Genomic DNA, 15,082 nt, shown 5'->3' on the forward strand with positions numbered 1-15,082 from the left:
TCCCCGTTGCTGAGTGTGGAGCCTGACTTGGGGTTCAATCCTGAGAGATCATAACCTAAGCCAAAATCAAGAGTCGGATTCTTTGGGTGTCTGGGTGGCTCAGTGGGTTAAGCTTCTGCCTTCTGCTCAGGTCATGATCCCAGGGTCCTGGGATCAAGCCCCGCATCGGGCTTTCTGCTCAGTGGGTTGCCTGCTTCCCCTGCCCTCTCTTCCTGCTGCTCTGCCTATTTGTGATCTCAAATAAATAAATAAAATCTTAAAAAAAAAAAAAAAAGTCAAGACACTTAACCAACTAGGCCACCCAGGTGCCCCATGTTTGTTAATATTTTTAAAAGACACAGGGAAATGTGCACAATTGTTAAATGAAGAAAAATCTCAATAATATCATCACGTATTTAAGTTATAACTTAAATTTTTTTGTATTCTTCATAGTGAAAACATTCACCTTTTTTTTAAATTATTTCATTTTTGAACATGTGTGCATGTAGTATAAAACTCAAAAAAGGACATGCCCCCCAAAAGAATAAAATCCTTAGAGATAACCAAGGAGGTAAAAGACCCATACTCTGAAAGTGATAAAATACTGATTAAAAAAGCTGAAGATGGGGCGCCTGGGTGGCTCAGTGGGTTAAGCCGCTGCCTTCGGCTCAGGTCATGATCTCAGGGTCCTGGGATCGAGTCCCGCATCGGACTCTCTGCTCAGCAGGGAGCCTGCTTCTCTCTCTCTCTCTCTCTCTGCCTGCCTCTCCGTCCACTTGTGATCTCTGTCTGTCAAATAAATAAAATCTTAAAAAAAAACAAACTGAAGATGACACAAACAAAAGGAAAGATATCCCATGATCATGGATTGGAAGAATAAATATTGTTAAAATGTCCAGGCTACCAAAGCAATCTATAGATTCTGTGTAATCCCTATCAAAAGACCAACAGCATTTTTCACAGAACTATAAGAAATACTAAAAGTTATATGGAACCAACAAAAGACCCTGAGTAGTCAAAGCAATCTTGAGAAAGAAGAACTAAGTAGGAGGTATCACATTTCAAGACAGATGACAAAGCTGTTGTATCAAACCAGTATGGTACTGGTACAAAAACATACACACAGATCAATGGAACAGAATAGAGAGCCCAGAAATAAATCCACGCTTATATGGTCAATTCATCTATGACAAAGGAGGCAAGAATATAAAATAGGGAAAAGACAACCTCTTAATTACTTGTGCTGGGAAAACTGGGCTACACAATATACCAAAACAAACTCAAAATGGATTATAGACCTAAATGTGTGGCCTAAAACCATGGAACTCCTAGAAGAAACCAGGCAGTAAGCTCTTTGACATTGGCCATAACTGACATTTTTCTAGGCGTGTCTCTTAAGGCAAGTGAAACAAAAATAAAAACTATTGGGACTGTCTGTATCAAGATAGAAAGCTTTTGCACAGAGAAAGACATCATCAACAAAATGAAAAGGTAAGTCTACTGAATGGGAGAAGATATTTACAAATGGTATATCTGATAAGGGATTAACACCCAAAATACAGCCTTATATAGCCAACATAAAAACACACACAAATAATCTGATTAAAACAGGGGACCTGGTAAGACATTTTTCCAAAAGACATACAGATGGCCATATAGATGGAAGAATGCTCACATCACTTGGCGTCAGGAAAATACAAATCAAAACCACAATGAAATACCACCTTATACCTGTCAGAATGGCTAGAAGAAAAAAGACAAATAACAAGTAGTGGTGAGGATGTAGGAAAAAGGAGCCTTTATACACTGCTGGAGGGAATATAAATTGGTACAGCCACTGTGGAAAACGGTTGTGAGGGGTCCTCAAAAAATCAGAAATAGAATTGCCCTATGACCCAGCAATTCTACTACTGCAGATTTACCTGAAGAAAATGAAAACACTAATTTGAAAAAATATATGCACCTTTATGTTCATTGCAGCTTTATTCCTTTTTAAAGATTTATTCATTTGAGAGAGAGAGACAGATCATGAGCAGGGGGAGGGGCAGAGGGAGAGAGAGAAGCAGACTCCCCACTGAGCAGGGAACCCGATGTGGGGCTCCATCCCAGGACCCCGAGATCATGACCTGAGCCGAAGGCAGACGCTTAACCGACTGAGCCCGCCAGGCGCCCCATTTATTGCAGCATTATTTACAACAGCCAAGTGGAAGCAACCCAAGTGCCCATGCACAGATGAATGGATAAAAATGCGGTATATGCACACCGTGGAATTACTTCATTAAAAAGGAGATCTTGGTATTTAAGACAACATGCATGGACCCACAGAGTATCACACTAAGTGAAATAAGGGAGGAAAAGACAAACACCGTATGATTTCACTCATATGTAGAATCGGAAAAATCAAACAAACAAACAAACCAATAGCAGAAACAGAGGACAAACTGGTTGCCAGAGGGGAGGGGGGAAGGAGGTTGCACACAATGGGTGAAGAGGAGTGGGAGGTACAGGTTTCCAGTTACGGAATGAGTAAGTCAAGGGTATTAAAGACAAGGGTATTAAAGGGAATATAGTCAGTGATATCATAAGAGCACCACAGCAAACACGGCATAAGGCATAAACTGGTCAAGTCACTACCTTGTACCAGTGAAACTAATGGAACATTGCATGTCAACTACACTTAGAGTGAGCGAGAGAAGGAATGAACCTCCAGACAGAAACAGCCAGAAAGAGCCGCTGCTCCTAGTCCAGGGCTTTCGCATCCACTGCGACTACAGGGTCAATCCTGTTGCATTTGCGGCCACTTCTAACGATATCCACAGAGGCAGTCACTTCAGAGAGGGAGAGAGGCTGGTAACAATGCCGACAAGGAATTTGCTAGAAAAACTGGTATAGGTGACTTTAAAAGTCCAGAGGCAGAGATCAAAATGAGACAAGCAAAACCTCGTATTATACTGTTAAACAATTATTTCTGCCTCAAACATTTATAATAATTAATGATATACACTTTAAATTCCACAACAAGAAAACAGTAAGACCCAATACACTGTCCTCCAAAATCATGTCTTGTCGTGTGAAGACAAAGGCTTACTGGTTTCAACTTTCACTTAAATGTCTTGAATATAGTTATAACTTCAAATTAAAATTAAGTTCAGATTTCAGGGGCACCTGGGTGGCTCAGTGGGTTAAAGCCTCTGCCTTTGGCTCAGGTCATGATCCCAGGGTCCTGGGATGGAGCCCTGCTTCGGGCTCTCTGCTCAGCAGGGAGCCTGCTTCCTCCTCTCTCTCTCTGCCTGCTTCTCTGCCTACTTGTGATCTCTGTCAAATAAATAAATAAAATCTTAAAAAAAATATATATATATATATATATCCTGGAAAACATTCCAGATCACCCTGACACCACAGCACTGATTACATCAAAACCCAAGAAACAAACCCCAAATCCTTTGTAGCTGAAACTTTTTTTTTTTTTCATTGACTGTACGGTATAGTGTTGTCTCACTACTATAGACTGATTATTCCTTTTTTTTTTTAAAGATTTTATTTATTTTTATTTGAAAGACAGAGTTCACAAGCACGCAGAGAGGCAGGCAGAGAGAGAGGAGGAAGCAGGCTCCCTGCTGAGCAGAAAGCCCGATGGGGGGCTCGATCCCCGGACCCTAGGACCACGACCTGAGCTGAAGGCAGAGGCTTTAACCCACTGAGCCACCCAGGTGCCCCTGATTATTCCCTTTAAAAAAAAAATTTTTTTTCAGATTTATTTAATCGTGAGAGAGAGAGAGAATGCACAAGCAGGGGGAGTGGCTCTGGATCACACTCAGAAATATCTTCCCCACTCTGAGATTAGTAAAGACTTCTCCCTTGTTTATTTCTTACACTTTCATGGTTTCATTTTTCACATTGAAGTCTTTGATTTATCTGGAATTTATTTACTGTAAGGTACGGGCTAGAGATCTACCTTAATCACTTTTTCCACTTACCTCAAGACCATTTGTGGAATAATCAAACTGAAGGGGACCCCAGAGCTCATGCTGAGAAGTCTCCCATTGAAAGCTGGGGAAACTGAGGCCCAGCAAGAAAAAGTGAGCTGCCCAAAGTTTTTGCATCTAGGGGTGCTAACTCTTGGTCCAGAGCTCTTTCTCCTATACTGCTCTGCCCTGTTGAGAGCCCCAGTGACATCACAAATCTCCAAGGGGGACGTGTGGTGTGGCAGGAGGCACCCAGTGTAAACAGCCGTCCAGTGCCGCTATTCACTGGCTTAGAGACCTTGGCCAACTCCCCTCACCTCTCTGGACTCGCTTCCTCTGCCGCAGTATGGGGAGAACAAGAACACCCTGGGGAGGGGGGCTGTTGCCAAGACCGAAGATGATGTGTATAAAGAGTCTGATAAGATACCTGGAAACGTAAGAGGCACAATTAATAAGTCACTAGTAAGGCCTGTTTTCATTGGGTGTCTTATCAGTAAAACTACCTGCTTGATGTTTTCATTTAACTCCTTTATCTTTACGTCTTGCGGTGCATAGAAGGCCAAAATCTTATACTTCCTTCTTTTTTTCTTTACGGTACTGAAGGGAATGTAAGTTCTACACAAGTGGGGAGCCTGGGTATCCCACTACAGCTGAAAGGCCTCGCACACAGTTGAAACTCAATGAATATTTGATGACTGAGTAAATAATAGAAGATGTTCTAGATTCCAGGGCAGAAAGAGCAAAGGGTTGCAGCCCTGCATCAAAACAGTGGCCAAGGGACGCCTGGGTGGCTCAGTGGGTTAAGTCTCTGCCTTCGGCTCAGGTCATGATCTCAGGGTCCTGGGATCAAGCCCCACATTGGGCTCTCTACTTGGCGGGGGGACAAAGTCTCCTGCTTCCCGCCTGCTGCTCTGCCTACTTGTGATCTCTCTCTCTGTGTCAAATAAATAAAATCTTAAACAAAAAACAAAAACAAAAACAAAAAAAAGGCAGCCAAAGCTCTGGCTCATAGCTCCATGCTGAAGGGTGATCCCTATACTCTCTCCCAGCTTCCCTTACCCCCATCTGAATATAACAAAGGTCGAAATACGCTCTCTATAGCTCTTCTGGTCCTAACATTTCTTCCTTCCTTCCTCCCTCCCTCCCTCTCATTTATGCATTTCTTCCTTCCTTTCATCCACTCATCCATTCATTCATTGTTTACTGAGCACCTTCTACATGCCAGGCACTGGCATGCGGTACGCACTAGAGACGAAAATGACATTTACAGTCTGATAAGAGAAAAAGGAGCTGAACAGGTAAATGCCTGATCATCACAGATAAATGCTAAGTGCAAAGGAAGACGAGACCAGGTTCTCTGCGTCTGGATGTTTAGTTAAGGGTGTGTGGTCGGGGAAAGCCTCCTTAAGCAGATGACTTCGTGTTGACATCTACAGAAAAGCTGGACAGGGGGTAGTCCCGGCAGAGTCAACAGCCAGTTTGGGGCTACAGCGACCTAGCATCTCCCATCTCATCTCCAACCCTATAAAGTGCTCAAGAGTGACATTCCTCTGCTCTTCCTCAACCTCAGGAGATTCTGGGGCTTTCTTGGGGTCTGGTCACCTGTAAGGCATTTGCATGACCAGGAGGGAAGGGAAGACCCTTATACGCAGCTTCCCAGACCCAGATCCAGAACCTTGGCAGCCCAAGGTCAGAGGCTCTTGCAGGTGCTGGCTCTGGGCACTGTCAAGCTCCCCACAGGAAGCCACCTTATTTATGCCTTCAGTTTCTAACACTCCCCCCTCCCCGCCCCAGCTCTGTAACGGAAGAGGTTCCCGGACTCTGCCAAGAGCTACATGGTCTGTTCCAAGACTGCAACTATTAGGCCTCATTGCTCAGGCAGATTCCAGTACAACTCTAAATTGTTTCCAAATTTACCAGAAAGGTCATTTCCTGTTTTTTTTTTTTTTTTCCTTTTCAAAAATTAAATATTTGCAGAGACCATACAAAAGAAAGCAGATCCTTTTGCAAAGGACACAGGGCACAGAGTGAGACTTGGTCCCGTGGGAGAGGTCTCCTCAGGGGGTGGGGAAAACGCTCTTGAAGGTTTCTCTGAGGGCAAAAAAGGGCTGTGGAAACCTGATGGAACTACCAGGGCCTACTGAGCGGGCATTCCTCAAATTTAAAGGGAAGCGGCTTTTCCCTCTGGTGGGCAGCTAGAACCAGAGAGGCACAGAGGCAAGGAGGAAAAGTCAGGGCCCCACACAGCACCTCCCAGAACCTGAGGAGGGGCAGGGTAAGGGATTCTAACCATGGGAGGCCTGCACCAAGAGGCGGACTGGCACCAAGCACCATCTAGTGCCTCGGGCACACTCAGAGCCAAGTCGCCAGAGAGCAGTTTCCTGCCTGGGCAACGCCCGCCGCCCCCTCCAACAGCAGCCTCCGGGGCAGGTGGTGGAGACACAGGCTTCGGGAGGCCGCTCACTGAGGAGGAAAGGGCAGGGTGCAGAGTCACCCAAAGTCCTCAGCGACCTTCTTGTCAGTTCTTGCAGACATCCTTTTTCTCAGATGTCCCCCACACTCCAGGGCCCTCTCCTAACATCCTGGACCATGTCGCAAGCCCTTCCACACAGGTGCCTCCTCTGTTAGGGACTTTTGTGGTACAGGGCCCTTAGGACCGGGAGCAGGACCAGGCGTGGGTCCTCCTCTCTCTGTTGGTCCCTGGACGTTCTTAACCCTTTCCCGTAATAGTATGTGTTGATGGCTCCCCGTATAGCCCGCAGCCTCCCTCCGGAGCTCTACATTTGCCAACCTGACTGCCTCCTTCACATTTCAAACTTCACACGTCAAGTCGCAAGCCTGCCCCCTCTGGCCTTCCCCAGCTCAGTGAAGGTGCCACCTGTCCGGACTGCTTAGATGCTGGATTCCTCCTCGCCCTCCATCATACACGACCCCTCGCCGGCTCCCATCACCTCCACCTGCGAAGCTCAGCGTGGATCTGTCCTCCACGGTCACCACCTGGTCTCCGTCATGCTTCACCTGCACCTCGGTGGAGCCTCCTTACTGCATCCCTGCTCTGCACTTGCCCTTGGCCCAAGGTCTATTCTCTGTACAAGCAGCTGGGGGGGATGTCTGCCTATCAGACCTCCCTGTTTCATTCAACCTTTGATGCTTTTCCATTCCACAGCTAGCAAAATATAAACTTGTGCCCCCCACCTGAAGTCCTGCTCTGATAGAACCCTGCCTCCCTCTGTGACCTTTTCCCTCATTCCCGCTGTCTTTTGGCCCATTTGCTCGTTAATCCTCAAACTAACTATGTTCTTCCGACCTCAGGGCCTTCACGAGACTGTTTTATGCCCGGAACGCTCTCTGCTACTCTGCTCCTTACAGAGCCTTGAACCTGGATTCCTGGCCCTGCCTTCTCAAATGTTCCAGCTCTAGGACTCTGGCCAGAGAGGCCTTCAGGGCAGGCAGCCTTCAGAGCCCCCCAGCCCACCACTCCTGCTGGTCAGGGAGGCCTGGCTGAGCCACCTGGAGTCTGTGCTATGGTGGACACGGCGGGCTGAGGAGTCACCAGCTTCTTCTTCTTCAAGATTTTATTTGAGAGAGCGAAGGAGTGAGTGAATGAGACAGACATGAGCAGAAGGGAAGGGCAAAGAGAAAGAGAGAAGCCAACTCCCTGCTGAGCAGGGAGCCCAACCTGGGGCTCCAACCTAGGACCCTGAGTTCATGACCTGAGCCGAAGGCAGATGCTTAACCGACTGAGCCACCCAAGCACCCACCAGCTTCTGCCCCTACAGCTGGGACACTTGCCTGACCAAAGATGCCTCTTCTGGAAGATGCGGGTATGACAAATGTCTCGCAAGGTAGCTGTGGGGACTAATCAGAGCCAGCCCAGAGTCCCTCCTGCATGCCACACTGTGTGCTAAGCATCTTATAAGCACTACCTCATTTAATTCTAGAACAGCTCTCTAGCAAGTGGAAAGCGTTCTTCATCCTGTTCTACGGAAAAGACAGCTGAGGTGCAGACAGGTCCAGTAGCTTCCCCAAAGTCATGTAACCACGGAGCATGGGGTGGGGTCGAGCCTGTGCCATTCGGTTACAAAGCACAGAAATGAATCGGCGCCTGCCTGGCACTAGTAAGCATTTGCTAAATGTGGTCCATTCCCTATTCTCCCCTCTGCCTCCAGCCTTTTCTGGAGGGCATTTCTGAAGGAAGGGCAAGAAAGCAATGGAGTCCCAAGGAGACAGTCTACAGTGCTGCTGAAACACCCACCCACGTGTACTTTTCCTGCACTTAAGCAAAGTTCTCTTTAGAATTTTCAGCTGGAGGTAAAAACCTTCAGAATCTTTTTGGTGATGTTAGGTCCGTTCTCTGAATTCTGTCCCCAAATTCCATTTTTTTGTGATCCCACTTTACGGCAATGGAAAAATAATTACTTGGGGGTACAAAATTTAAACCTCTCACTCCCTCTGCAGCCACATCTCTCCCTGGGATGGGGCAGGGTTAGTCCTGCACGGAGGGCTGGGCATTGAGAGGGGGATACACACTCCTCAGTCCACCGACACCTGTGCTTCTGCAGCGGTCTCTGCAAAGAGGCAGAAAAGGCCAGCTGGATGACCGCTTGGGGACCGGGCACGTTGGGTCCCTCTGGGCCTTCTGCTCTTTACAAACCATCTCAGCTTGCTGAGGCCTTGGCTAAAGTGGTTCTCAGAGAATGGCAGCCCCCAGTGTACTGTGGAGGGAGGGCAGGAAAGGAAAGTGTGATCATTTCCATGCAGAACAGCCAAAGGTCCAGAGGGTGGCCTGAGCTCCAGCTCTGCTGGGTACCTCTGGGAAAGGTTCTTTCCCCCTCAGAGCCTGGGTGGAATGAAGTAGGAAATGCAGTGGGTAAGCTGGGGTCTTTGTGGTGGTTTTCAAACAATCTGCAAATGCTTTGACGTTGCCTCTATGAAGACGCAGAATCTAATTTGCATCCTTTGAAAGATGTGGCCTCAGTGCCTCGCTCCTAACTAATGGGATGCAACAGGAGTGCTGCTGTGTGACTCCCAAGGTGGGGTTAGGAGAAGAGACACAGCCTCCACCTGGCTCTCTCTTAGAGCTTTGAGCTGCATGTAAGGAATCTGAAGCTGCCACGCTCTGAGGAAGCCCAAACCAGCCCAGGGAAGTGCCCACATGGAGAAGTCCTGCCAGGGCAGGGAGAGAGGAGCAGCCGGCGGCCCCTGGCAACACTGGCCTCGGGCTGTTCCAGCACCAGCCACCACCCGATGGCAGGTGCATGAGAGATCCAAGCCCTAAGCGCCCAGCCAAGCTCTTCCCCAACTTCTGATGCACGGAAATCCCAACCGATAATAAATTATTGCTGTTATTTCAAACCACTAAGTACTGGGGCTGCAGTGTTGATCAGCAATGGATAGCCAGCGTGGTCTCCAGCATGCTGCCTCTCCAGGCCTCCAGAAGTCTATAAAATGCATTCCCTAAATCCACTGAGGAGAATGAAAAGCAAGATATGATCTCTATAATATTAATTTATCCATCCATTTCGTTCCACAAAATTTTACTCATCACTCAATCTATACCAGGGTTGGGACTAGATGCCACGGACTCAAAAACAGTAGGACATCCCTGTGTCCTTGAAGGAAGTTCATGGTCTAGTTGGGAAGATCGACTCATGCCCCAATATTCGTGACGAGTGTGGGTGGCGCCTACCAGAATTACCAGGACTGTTAGGAGACCGTTTCAAGCTGTGCCCCTTGCCGCCCACAAGGATTCTACTAACACCAGGCAGGGACAAGGGACGGCAGGGACATGGGGCGGCGGGGACACAGGGCAGCAGGGACACAGGGCAGTGGCCTCTAGCTGCTGCCGGGAGGGTGCTGGAGTCCACACAAGTAAGAAGAAAGAAGAGTTTAGGGACCACTTCTGTATAGAAATCTTTAAAAATTTTAAGAATCTTTAAAGAGCTTCGTAGTTAAGAGCTGTAACAAGAAAATGTATAAGGCAGAGTCGGGGCTCAGGATGCCAGTCATTTATACAGTCACTAATTTTAAGGAAGTTCCTCCCTCCCTCCCTCCCTTTGTATTTATCACTCGCTGGGCACTGGGGATTCAGCAGTGAACGAAACCGACTCTCGGCCCTCATGAAGCTGAAGGTCTAGTGGAGTGACTCTACTAACAAGCACACAGAATAAATTATTGAGTGGCAAAAGTACTAAGGGGAAACTAAAGCAGGGCGAGAGGCATGGGTCTCTCTATAGAGGGCACAGGAAGCCTCAGAGATGAAACCCTGGAGTGGAGACCCGGAGGGAGAGAGGGAGGGAATGAGGGAGGCGGGCAGGCAGGCAAATACCTGGGAAAACCATGCCAGGCACAGGGGGGAAATGCAAGAGGCGGGCCTTGCCCAGTGTCCAAAAAGACTACCAGGAGGCCTCAGAGCCGGGGTGCAGGGCTGGTGGGGAAGGAAGACCGAAAGTGGCTGGTGCCTTCCGGAGTCCTGGAGCACAAGGGTGCCTCTGGATTTGGCTCTGATTTGGATTTTACCTTCTCACAGGCATTTCCAATTGGATGCCTTAATGCTTCCCGTCCACGCCAATTTTTGAGCTTTCTCCCTGGTGTGGGGTGAGTGAGGGGACCCCCTCACACAGTGCACCCGGGCATAGACGCTGCCTGCCTGAGGGCAGTGCCGGCCAGACTTGGATCCTCCTGTCTGAGCTGAAGGAGAAACAAAGTTTTCGGTTCCTCCCTACCGCCTGGAGCCAGGAGTAGAGATCAGAATCCGCAAAACACAACCTAGGTAAGGATGCCAGCCCTTCCATGGAACCTGGAAGAGCCACGTGTTTATACGCCGGGGACCCAGCAGCAAAGACAAGAGCCCTACTTTGCCATGACGCACGTGCTGACACGGGTGTTCACTGACTGCCTTCCCAACTGGTTCCGAGAGGACGGGTCCCCAGACTTCCGCGTTTGTCACTGTATCGCCGCCACACGGTGTGGTTCTTGAATGTGGAAGGGGCTCAATAAATACAGTCATGTGACTGAATCAGTCCACAAACAAGATAAAAACTTAAGGACATCCACGCTCTCAAGCCAGTGATTGAAATAACCATCTGAACCCCAGCTCCTGACCAAGTAAGAATGGTAACAGGAAAATTAAGACGGCTACCATCTCTGGGGTGTATCTACTGTGCCTCGGGACATGGCAACAGCCTCTGAGCTACCTCACAGTAGCCCGTATAATTAGATGCCTCTGACACAGAGCTGGGAGGTACTGGAGCCTGGATTCCCCCCAGGACTGGCTGGATCTCAGGCCTCAAAGGCGGTGCCCCTCGGGCTTAGGGAGGCAGAGAACGTGGGAGCCCCCCTAGGAGTAGGTGAGGGGAAGCGGCTGTTGTGGCAGGAGCAGGCTGCCAAGGAGAGGAAAGGGAGGTTCTCCTCTGTCGTTTACCCTTGTCTCTGCCTACTCACCGGACCTGTTCAAGCTCCACCCTAGCTCCGAGAATCACAGAACATTCCTGCATTCCTGTCATTTACTCCATGCTTAGTAAGTGCATACTCTTTCCAGCAGTGGTCCTCAAAGTATTTGAGAGGCACTGCGTTAGCTAACCACGACTCACGGAGGTGGCATAAGTCACCGAAGGCCCCCACCGGTGAGGGAGTGAACCAGGACTTGACTCCGCAGTTCCTCGCTGCCCATTCAGCACGCGTCCTTCAGGACGACGCATTCTGGGGATGGCTTTGTCTGGATGTGACGACGCTGCACCTGTCTCGTCCCCATCAGAGAACTCCTGGCCCCCTGGCTGCTCTCAACACAAATGCCCCCTCCCAACACCGGCCTGGCTGAAACAAGGCCGCAGCCTGTAAAAATGGCACAAGGCGCTTTCAGGGCACCCACCACCGCACCTGTTGCAGAGTGCCCAAGAAATGCTTTCTAAAAGAAGGAATAAATGAATGAGTCAGGAGAGACAAGACGATGGAGTGCGAACAGCTCCAGAGAGCTCGCAGCTGGACGTCGTCCGAGGGCCAGGACCCTGCGCGAGCTGTCTCCTGAATTTCAAAGGGTGACAGGCATCTACACCAGCAGCCTTCACGCCAATGACGACTACAGCAAGGCGGAGAGAGAAACCACACCAGGGATTCAGATGACAGAAAGAAAGCTCCCATGCCGAGTTACCACTGGTTCTGACACCAGCAGAGAAACACAGCCTCACGAAGCCACTGCTTTACAGCGGGGCACCGAGAAGAGCCTGCTTGACGGGCAATGTCCCCAAGTAGAAAGGACTCAGAAAATACTTGTTTCTTGCTTATGTCAACCCCAACTCAGGCATAACAAAGACATGCTTGCAGCTTCTTAGCCAATAAAGCCATTTATAAAATACGTTAGAGTCCAATTTCATTTGTCTAATTATCCCTTAGGGAATGACTCACTCCAGATCACCAAGATTCCCACACTGTTACTCTTGTAAGATGAAAACCTCATCTGGAGATAGAAAATAGATCAGTGGTTCCCTAGGATTGGGGAGAGATGGAGGATTGGGAAGGTGCTGGGTACTGAAAATGTTCTAAAACTGATTATGGTGATAGACACGTAATTCTATAAATACACTGAAGGTCACCGGATTGTACACTATAGCCAGGTGAACTATATGGTATACGAATCGTATCTCAATAAAGCTATAAAAAAACCCTTATCTGAATTGTAATGGATAGAAATTCTTCTCATATGATGCTTTAATGTACTGCCAACTTTTCCTTAAGGATTTAAGATCACAGCTGTGTACCTGCTACAATCCAGCAACACTCTCACTATTACAACATACAGGGCAGTCTGTCCTAAATGACCCTGTTTTTGCTATTTAATCTAGTTTTACTGTCGATGCCCTTTACTTTCACCAGAAAGCTTGGGTGGTTAAGCTCATGAGCTTGGGTCACGTATCACTTACTGACTTACTGGCTACGTGATCTCTGCTGAGTGACTAGATCTCTCTGTGCCTCTGGTCCCCCCTTTATAAAACAGCGGTAGTAACCTCACTGGAGGGTTGTGGGAGTTAAAGATGATGATGTGAATAAAGCATTTACTGCTGTTCCTGGCAGTGGGGAGCCAGACTGAATTCCGGCCATCAACACTGTTCTCCCCACTGTCAGTACAGCTGCCTAGAGGGATCCTTCTGAGCTACGGACTCAGAAACCGGAAAACCTGCCTGGAGTGTTCAGTACACCCGCTGCGGTCAATGAGATGAAACGGGCTGGGAGTGAGGTTTCAGGACTGGACTTTGGGACATCCCCCGGGAAGGCTCTCAGTGTCAGTGATACTGAGTAATCTGTCCCAGTTCAGGTTCAAACAGAAAAACCCAGGGGCCTGGGGAGGTCTCTCAAGATCCTAGATCTGGGAGGCTTGTGCCCAGGGGAACACAGTGGTCTCTAATACTTCAGACTTTCTCTAGACCAGCGTTTCTTAAAATTCAGAGGTCACAGATACCTCTGAAAATCTGAGCAAAGCCAAGGACACTTCTTGGCCCAGGAAAATCTATTTACATATACTGTACCCATAGGTACAGGGGAAATCCTGAATCCCAGAAGCTAACCATAAACTCCTGGCTAAAAACCCCAGCTCTATGGGGCGCCTGGGTGGCTCAGTGAGTTAAGCCTCTGCCTTCGGCTCAGGTCATGATCTCAGGGTCCTGGGATCGAGCCCCGCATTGGGCTCTCTGCTCAGCAGGGAGCCTGCTTCCTCCTCTCTCTCTGCCTGCCTCTCTGCCTACTTGTGATCTCTCTCTCTGTGTCAAATAAATAAATAAAAATCTTAAAAACAAACAAAAAAAAGTTTAAAAATCCCAGCTCTAGACCTCCCTTAGCCCCAGCATCCTCAAGTTTGGTGGTCGTGAGCCCCAGCACTCCCATCGCAGCTGGAACAGAGGCCTTCTGGAGGCCTGCCCTCCTATACGAGCCAGACAAGCGGTCCCGGGAACTGATTGCTTCATCTTAGTCACTGCGAACAGCTGCATCCAGGGGCTTCCCAGGGGCAGTGAGTCAGAGCAGGACACAAGCATGGTAGCTCGGGAAGCTACCGCAGGGCAAGGCCCAGAAGCCCTGCTGATAAGCAGCTGGGGAGTTCCAGCCCTAGGGCAGCAGCCAGACTCTCTCTCTGCCAGCAACAGAGAAGACTAACCTTAGGGGCTAGGGGCAGGCTAGGCCAAGCACAGGAATTCAGAGGTGGAAATCCCCCAAGCTGCTGGGACTACTAGGCCTTGGACATATTCAGCTCTAACTGCAGGGAGACAGAGCCGAAAGAGGGTGGGCCGGTTGTGGGGAGGGGAGGGGGCTGAACCATGGATCAGAGGCTGTTAAAAATGATTAACTGACCCCACAAGTGTCTAATTATGAACACTGACCCAGAGTGGCCATATTCCAAGAGTACGCCATTCATTTTCATGAAATGCAATATTCTTCCAGCTGGGGGGTGGGGGGACCTGTAGGCCCCGTCTCTCTCTCTCTTCATCAGACCCATGAGCTGTGCTGGTTTCTCCAGGCTGGGTTTGCTTGCTTTTGCTCCTCTATCACAGTATTAAAATGCCCATAATGTGCCCTAGGCTTTATGAAAATAGCTTTGCAACAATTGGTGGACAGGAAAGCTGGCATCGTGCCCAAATTTGCTAATAATTTCTGTGCATGATTCCATCAGTGTAAGTGGATGACTGGAGAAACCCACGCTCTTTGGAGCCGCCAGAAGTAACTTGTTTTTCTGATGCTATAAAGAAACGGTCTGTAAAACTGGGGTGTGATATTGTATAACTTCTGCAAAGTGCCAGCCTGCTTTACCTCCATGGGACCAGAATTCCTTTCTAATTTCACTTGGGACCGATTTATTCGTTCAAACAGAAAGAAAGCTATTTACACAGAAACGCTTGGGATGTGACAGTAGATTGGTAAGAACAGTGTGACTACCCACCTGGTTTAGTTTCTTTTTCCTACTTGCATCTCTTCCGATTTTCCGCTGTTGAGTAATCAGTGTGGAAATTCTAAGGGAACAGAGGAAAAACAAAAATTAGAGCCAGACACACTCTAGGGTTGTAAACCAAAACAATCTTTGGGAAGACAAGTTAAGTGTATCTAGTATCATGTTAAATGTGCACATCCTTTGGGTCAGCCACATATGTAGGAAT

At 48.4% G+C, this 15,082-nt stretch overlaps 1 protein-coding gene across 4 annotated transcripts in view; it reads right to left on the reverse strand.

Moving 5' to 3' along the window:
• PKIG (cAMP-dependent protein kinase inhibitor gamma) overlaps positions 1-15,082 on the reverse strand; it is a 93,284-nt gene that overhangs the window by 8,320 nt on the left and 69,882 nt on the right. For all 4 annotated transcript variants that reach the window (XM_044262983.1, XM_044262984.1, XM_044262982.1 and 1 more), the window contains exon 2: positions 14,869-14,938. The gene's annotated coding sequence lies outside the window, so the exon portion shown is untranslated. The remainder of the gene's footprint in view (positions 1-14,868; positions 14,939-15,082) is intronic.

Source organism: Neovison vison, chromosome 8 (assembly GCF_020171115.1).
Source record: "Neovison vison isolate M4711 chromosome 8, ASM_NN_V1, whole genome shotgun sequence".
Lineage (NCBI taxonomy): Eukaryota > Metazoa > Chordata > Mammalia > Carnivora > Mustelidae > Neogale > Neogale vison.